This window comes from Lolium perenne, chromosome 7 (genome assembly GCF_019359855.2).
Source record: "Lolium perenne isolate Kyuss_39 chromosome 7, Kyuss_2.0, whole genome shotgun sequence".
Lineage (NCBI taxonomy): Eukaryota > Viridiplantae > Streptophyta > Magnoliopsida > Poales > Poaceae > Lolium > Lolium perenne.
Genome location: NC_067250.2, coordinates 232,612,148 through 232,619,185, shown reverse-complemented (window position 1 = coordinate 232,619,185; position 7,038 = coordinate 232,612,148). Strand labels below are relative to the sequence as shown.

Below are 7,038 nucleotides of genomic sequence, written 5' to 3'. Positions count from 1 at the left end.
TATTCTCATGGCACATGTCACCTTCATACTCCTTTTTATCTATATGTATCTACTCCTATTTTTATCATTATCAAAGTCACTCATTGACATTATCTTCTCAACATCATGCCTTGTTCTATACACATTGATGTTGTACCTCTCTCTCACATTGTTCACTTGAGCTTGGCAAGAAAGGAGCCGGCCATGGCAAGAAATTCGGCCAGCCCCTCCTCCTCATTTCCTTCTCTTGCAAGCCTTGCCTCCCAACTACCCCAACAAATAAATGGGCAGCCACCCACCTTGGCCAATCAAATAAGGGGCTGCCATCACTCCCCCCCTCTATAAAAACCCCTCCTTGGCCGGCCACCTTCCCCTTTGCTCTCATTTTTGCTCTCTCCACTCACACCCACTCCCTCCCCTCCTTCTCCCACGAGATGCTGCTCCTCCTAAGCTTCATGGCCGGCCATGGCCATGGAGATTCACCAAGATGAAGCTCTCCCCCTCCCTCAAGCTTCCCCTCACCATGAGAGCATCTCTCTCACTCTCTTCTCCCCCAACCCTAGCTGGTTTCCTCTCCTTTTCTTCTTCCTCCATTGCTAAGATTGGATCTTGATGCAGGTGCATGTTTGTCCAAGCATGGAGGAGGTTGAGCAATCCTCAGATCTGAAGTTCTTGAGCAAAGTTCGTCCAAAACCTTGCAGTAATTTCTGTTATCTTGCTGTTTCAGATTCTGGTACGAACTTGTAAAATCCGTAAAATCTTGTGTACAGATCCAAATCGAGTGATTCAAAGTTCCACAGATAGGTATTGAAAAGATCTACAACTTGGCATTGGTCTCATCCTCAAATTCTTTACGGATTTTGCATGGTAAATAAAGTTCTGCAAACATGCAGAATCACTGTTTGTTTGATTTCTCCCATTTTACAAAACCTTTTTGAGAAAACTCAACTTTGGGTGAAAGCCCTCTTCAGTACCTTCATTTTGGCGTTGGTTTTACTTCGATTGACCTCCTGAAATTGAAATGGTTCACAGATCAAGATCTGGTCAGATCTGACTTTGTCGAATTAAACCAGGAGCTTGGTAACGAATTTTTAAATGAAACCAACTGGGTAAGAAACACCTATTCAATACCTTTCAGATGCAGCTGACCTCATATTTTTATGGTTTATGTACGATTATTGGTGAATTAAACTTATTCTGTGTGTTCTGCAGACATGGCTGTTAGCTTTTAAATCACCAAAAATCCATCTTTAATCCAAATTGAGTGATTCCAATTCTGTAGGATTACTGAATGTTTTCTTAATCATCTCAAACAAGTTTCAAACATTTATATGTTTTGTAAATCCAGAGAGAAAGCAAATGGTACAGACATGCAGTAAACTTGTAAATCCATTTGTGAGAGTTTCAGAAACAATTTGAGCCCAAATCCAATTGTGTGTGAATCTCTGTTTAATTACCTTTCAAATGCCAGTGGCCTCATATTTTTAGGATTTTTCTACGATTTATGGCTTACAGATCTTGTTTTCTGTACAGTCAGATTCGCAGAAATTCCTAAAATTGTAGGTTTAATATTTTTGGGTGATTCCAATTGGGTTAGTCTTGTATTAGTACTGGCTATATAGGAAAAATATTATTAGTCTCTGTTCATACATATTTGTTGCTGTTAGTAATGTTTATGTGTGACATGCATTGTTGAAGCAAAACTTTTCGGTTTATTTAAAACCCTTGACCAACTCTTTTTGGTAGAGATGGGCAACCTTTGTTTTATGCTTGCAAAACAAAACCTCTACAACTTAACATTAGCTCTTTTGTTTTTCTTAAGTTTCCAAATGATGTGGAATCTGGTTTGCTTCCTATTTTGGTTGTAGTGTTATGGGAACAAATTAAGTTAGGAAAACTGTTTTCTACTTTTCCAAAAATGTTTGAAAATGTATTCTGAATGTTTGTGATGCCAAACTAATGCACTTGTTCTCTTCATGATGTTATCTACCAGGGGATAATTGGTTTATATCATGGTGATACCTAGAGAGGCAATTGCTAAGACGTGGCACTCTCATACCTTTACTAGGTAAATAAATGGGGTTTTCTAAATTAAAAATCTTAAAGTTGTTTTGTGGTATCTATAGGTCCTTAGTATGTTATACCTTGGCTGCATGATTAGTTGTTGATTGTTGAATGTTGTCTTGTTGATGCAATGTGATTGATTGTGTTCCTTTTATGTTTTCCGGCGATAGATGCGAACAATTCCGGAGAAGAAGAAGAAGTGGAATCGGACGAGGATTTTATTTATATATGTTGTTGGAATTCTTATATTGATGGAGTTGAAGAAGTACTGGGACAAATAAGCCAAGGCAAGCCATCTTTGAACTCTGAATGATGTGGTGTTGGATGTCATTTGTTGATATCCCTAAGCATCTTATCTCTTTATGTGATGATCTCTCTATGTTGGTCTATGTATGGTTGTAATAGGAGTAGTTAATTGTGGTGGTTTTTCATCTTGGTTCACACGTGGGAGAGATGCATGGTGTCACTGCCGTGCTACTCCTATGGGTCTTCATGAGTGCTCAAACCGAGCATGTACTATTCCAAATTAGAGTTTTACACCACACCCCTACTTTGTTGAGTATAGAGGTATCAAAGTCATGATGCTTGGTATATTTCTCAAATTGAGAGAATTATGCCGTGTACCCCCCCCCCCCCCCCCCTTGAATGATGGATGGGTAATACACCTACACCACCCAAGTTGTATAGTAGCACCCCAAATCTGAAAGTTTGATCCACCCTTTGTTATCATCTTACATGCTTACCTTAAGCAAGTAGGACCCCCTTTATGCCACTCACTTATGCTCTCATGGTATGATGACCTTCATCTCGGCCATGGTACTATAGTAGTTCCTTCTCGTGAAATTATAGGTTGGGAACCCCTCAAGGTTTACCTTGTTGTAAATGTTTATAAAAACCTTGGGTGAGCTAACCCAAGTGTATGGTTTAAGAAAAACAAAGGATCTTGATAAGGATGTTTGGGAAAGTGGTGTATGGCTGTTTGTGGAACACCAAGGTGTTGTGGGAAAAAAGAAATGGTTTCAAAAGGGGCACTGCGTATATGTGTACACCAGCCCAACTTTTATTCGCGCAACCACATTATCCAATATGGGCACGGGCTTAGTCCGTAGTTCATTGAGATTGGCATAAGCACCCTTCACAACTCTCTAGGGAGGGTCAAGATGACCTCCGACGCCGGGTTGTGCTCTGGAGGAGGCAATACACTGTCTTAACTGATAGCCGGACGATTACTGAGGGTCTTCCGATGTGGTGCCGGAGATACGCTCAAAAGGAGGTATGCTGCCGGGGTGCCGGGAAGGGGTAAGCCCGCAGGGAAGGACTTGTGCCAAAGGAGACGGGCGAAAGACTATGACTGGTTATCCGAGACTCGCATACTCTCGTATGACGATCTGGGGATGATACCGGCGGATTTATCAGTTCTTGTGGGGAAAGTGTGCAAACTCTGCAGAGTTAAATCTATTCGAATAGCCACGTCCGCGGTCATGGACGGGTTGCAAAGGTCTACCTTTACCGGGGCTTGCGTTTTGTTTTTGAACAAATGATTTGCAAAGGAAGTGTTGTGTTTATGTGTACCGGAAGGGTACGGAAAAAGGGCGTGTGTTGACCATATAGAGATGGTCGTGGAAAAATGGAGACCAAGTGGGGAACTCTTTCCTAAATGTTTCTTGAAGAGGAACTCTTCTTTAACAAAGATATAGAGATATCATAAGTATCTTTTGAAGTATCTTCTTCAATAAAGATATAGGTATGTCATAGGAATCCTCTAGCATTTCCATCAATTGAGATGGACTTATGCTACCTCATCTCCAATAAAAATATAGATATGTCATAGAACTTCCTAAGCGTCCCCATCAATTGAGATGGCGGCATGCTATGTCCACAAGAGAAACTGACGCTCTTGTGCATGCTATATCCACGAGAGAAACTATGTCTCTTCCACATGCTATATCCACAAGAGAAACTGATTCTCTTCCCCCTGCTATTTCCACTAGTGAAATTAGCTCTTCCCTCTTGTCATCGTAGATTAGCACTTGTTATCTTGCACTCTTGCAAAGTACCTTTCTTGATGGTTTGCAAGTACAATTCCAAATGTACTCACGGCTTTGTCCCTGGCTATTTACTTGGGCAGACTTGGAGGAACACGACGGATGAAGAAGGAGTTGGCGACGTCTATGCGAGCTAGGAACGCCTCCCCAGTCATTTGCCTGTAGGGTTATGGCAGATGACTTGGGTACTGCGCTGCTGAAGTGATGATGCTACTCTGATGTTTAGTTCGGCCCTTCGAGGCTATTATGTAAGTATTGGTCATGTGACCATGTTGTAATTTTCTTATTCCGCTTTGTAATGGATGGTGTAATTTGATATCAGTTCGGTTATGTGTTCACGACGCACTGATCATGGGATCATGAACTGTATACATAACAGGGAATTTCGGACAGCTAGTCCGGGGTCCCCACATTGGCGTTGGGGGTCAGACACCGGAAACTCTGGCAATTCTGTAAGAAATAATGCGGAGATGAATGAGGACGCCACAAGCCAGTTCCAGGGCAATCAGTATAATAGGGGTGACTATGAGGATTACCCTATACTGATTGAGTCAGATACTGATGGAGGTAATACCTATGGCGGAGTCACAGGGGAATATACCCGATGGGTGGATTATGATGTTTTGAATAATCAATTCATGAACCCAGATTTCTCCCTCGGATCATCCTCTGATTCCGACTACCAGCCAACGGGAAGACCCTACATTCCAGATTCTGTCAGGAGGACGACACGTTCGACCGGATGGAAGCCTGGGATGTACCGGGAGTGAAGATCGACTAGAGACCACCAAGGGAGGCGAGACTACAACACACAAGTACCAAGTGTATTGTAGTGTGTAATATTTGTAGATATTTGTACATATACTTCAATAAGTGAGTTTGCATACTCACATCGACTTGAGTATTGTAATAAGACCACTTAAGTATGTATATACATGGTATATGTTTTGTATGATTTGGATTTGCTTCTTGATTTCCATTGCGTGACTAGTTCTGTGCACAAAGTTGAGCTCAGAAAACTTGCGCATGGAGTAATTATGAGTATCATCTTGTGTTGCAGAACTAGGGGGTTATGTCGGGACCGGTAGGTGAGGAGACAGAAGCGCAGCGCATGGAGCGCGAGGCGAAGCAAAAGGAAGAGGCTGATGAAGCAGCCAGAAATCAGTTTCCACCACCACCACCACCCATGACGCAGCAGAACTTTGTCCAGTACATGCAGATGATGGAAGAGAGGCAACGTATAACGTTGGAACAGCAGAACAAATTCTTCCAGAAGCTGCTGCAACAGAACCGGGTAGAGAGACCCGAGAATCAGGGAGTCACCTTGTCTGACTTCCAGAACACTAAGCCTATATCTTTCGCATACGCGCCCGAGCCAGTGGACGCGGAAGACTGGCTTATGGACACTGAGCGAAAGCTCAACACTGTTGGTTGCAACGACCTGGAGAAGGTCCGTTATGCTACACACTTGTTGTGTGGACCTGCCGCATCATGGTGGGACAACATCGTAGCCGTTTATCCGGCTGGAAAGGTATTCACCTGGGAGGAATTTGCAAGGAAGTTCAGGGAATCCAATGTCCCTGAAAGCATTGTGGAGTTAAAGCGTCGAGAATTTGAAAGTCTCGAGCAGAAGGATAAAGCTATCCTGACTTATGTCAGGGAGTTTTCAAAGTTGTCTCGGTACGCTGTTGAGGAGGTCAACACCGAGGACAAGAAAAAGAAGAGGTTCTTGCGGGGGTTAAGTCCCCAGTTCAAGGTACAGCTCCGGATGATGAGAGCGACGGAATTCCAAGAGTTGGTGGATGCAGCCATCACTCTTGAAGATGATTTCAAGCAGCTGCAAGAAGAGAAGAGGAAAAAGGCCAAGTTTGAGCCTAAGAGGTTTGTCACTAACAAGCCCAATACCAGCTTGAGTTTCAAGCCAAGGTACAACAACAACAACAACAACAACAACAACAACAACAACAACAACAACAACAACAGCAACTACTACAGTAGCAGGAGGAACCAAGCGTTTCAGACTGCAAATCAAATAGTTTACCGAAGCTGTGGACTCACAGGACATTTTGCCAAGGATTGTAAGAAGCCAAGGATAATATGCTTTGGTTGTCGCCAGGAGGGGCACATGCTGAAGGACTGCCCCAAGAGAAATACTGGTGGAGGTCAGTCAGGAGGAGGAGGAAGCCGTGGAGGAAACAATGGAGGGAATTGGAAGAACAGGAAACCCTTCGGCAAGTTAAACTGCACCAGCTTGGAGGAGGTGGTTAACTCCGATCAGGCAGTGATAGGTACGCTCCAGATACTCACTCATCCTGGCAAAGTACTTTTTGATACTGGTGCAACTACATCATTCATTTCTCAGCAATTCATCATCAAACATGGGATTAGTTGCACTAAGTTAGATACACCCATAACCATACTTTCCGCGGGGGGAACGATAGTAGTAACCCATACCAAACAAAAACAAGTCATCATGATCAATAAGTGCGCGTTTGACGCAGACCTGTTCATTTTACCGATGAAGGACATTGATGTCATTCTTGGTATGAACTGGTTAGAAGCTAACGGAGCATTGATCGACTGTATGAACAAGACTGTGTCATTGAAAAGCCCCGATGGAAGTAGAATGATCTACCAAGGAGACAAGCATACACAGATCGAAGTCGAGCTATAGCTGAACAGCATGAAGGAGGTGAAGTTGGAGGATATACCTGTAGTGAATGAATTCCAGGATGTGTTTCCTAAGGAATTACCTGGAATGCCACCAGATAGGGAGATAGAATTCACTATCGACCTAATTCCAGGAACAGCTCCGATTGCTAAAGCACCATATAAGATGGGGCCTAAGGAGTTGAAAGAACTTAAGGAGCAATTGGATGACTTGGAACAGAAAGGATTCATACAAGAGAGTGTTTCACCATGGGGATCACCTGTGATCTTCGTTGATAAA

The 7,038-nt window shown here is 43.0% G+C and overlaps 1 long non-coding RNA gene across 1 annotated transcript; it reads left to right on the top strand.

Moving 5' to 3' along the window:
• The first annotated feature begins 374 nt into the window (after positions 1-374).
• On the top strand, positions 375-2,522 carry LOC127312115 (uncharacterized). The gene is made up of 5 exons (XR_007858163.1): positions 375-660; positions 750-846; positions 1,012-1,088; positions 1,973-2,047; positions 2,214-2,522. It is a non-coding gene; the product is annotated as an uncharacterized lncRNA (long non-coding RNA).
• Positions 2,523-7,038: the final 4,516 nt, after the last annotated feature.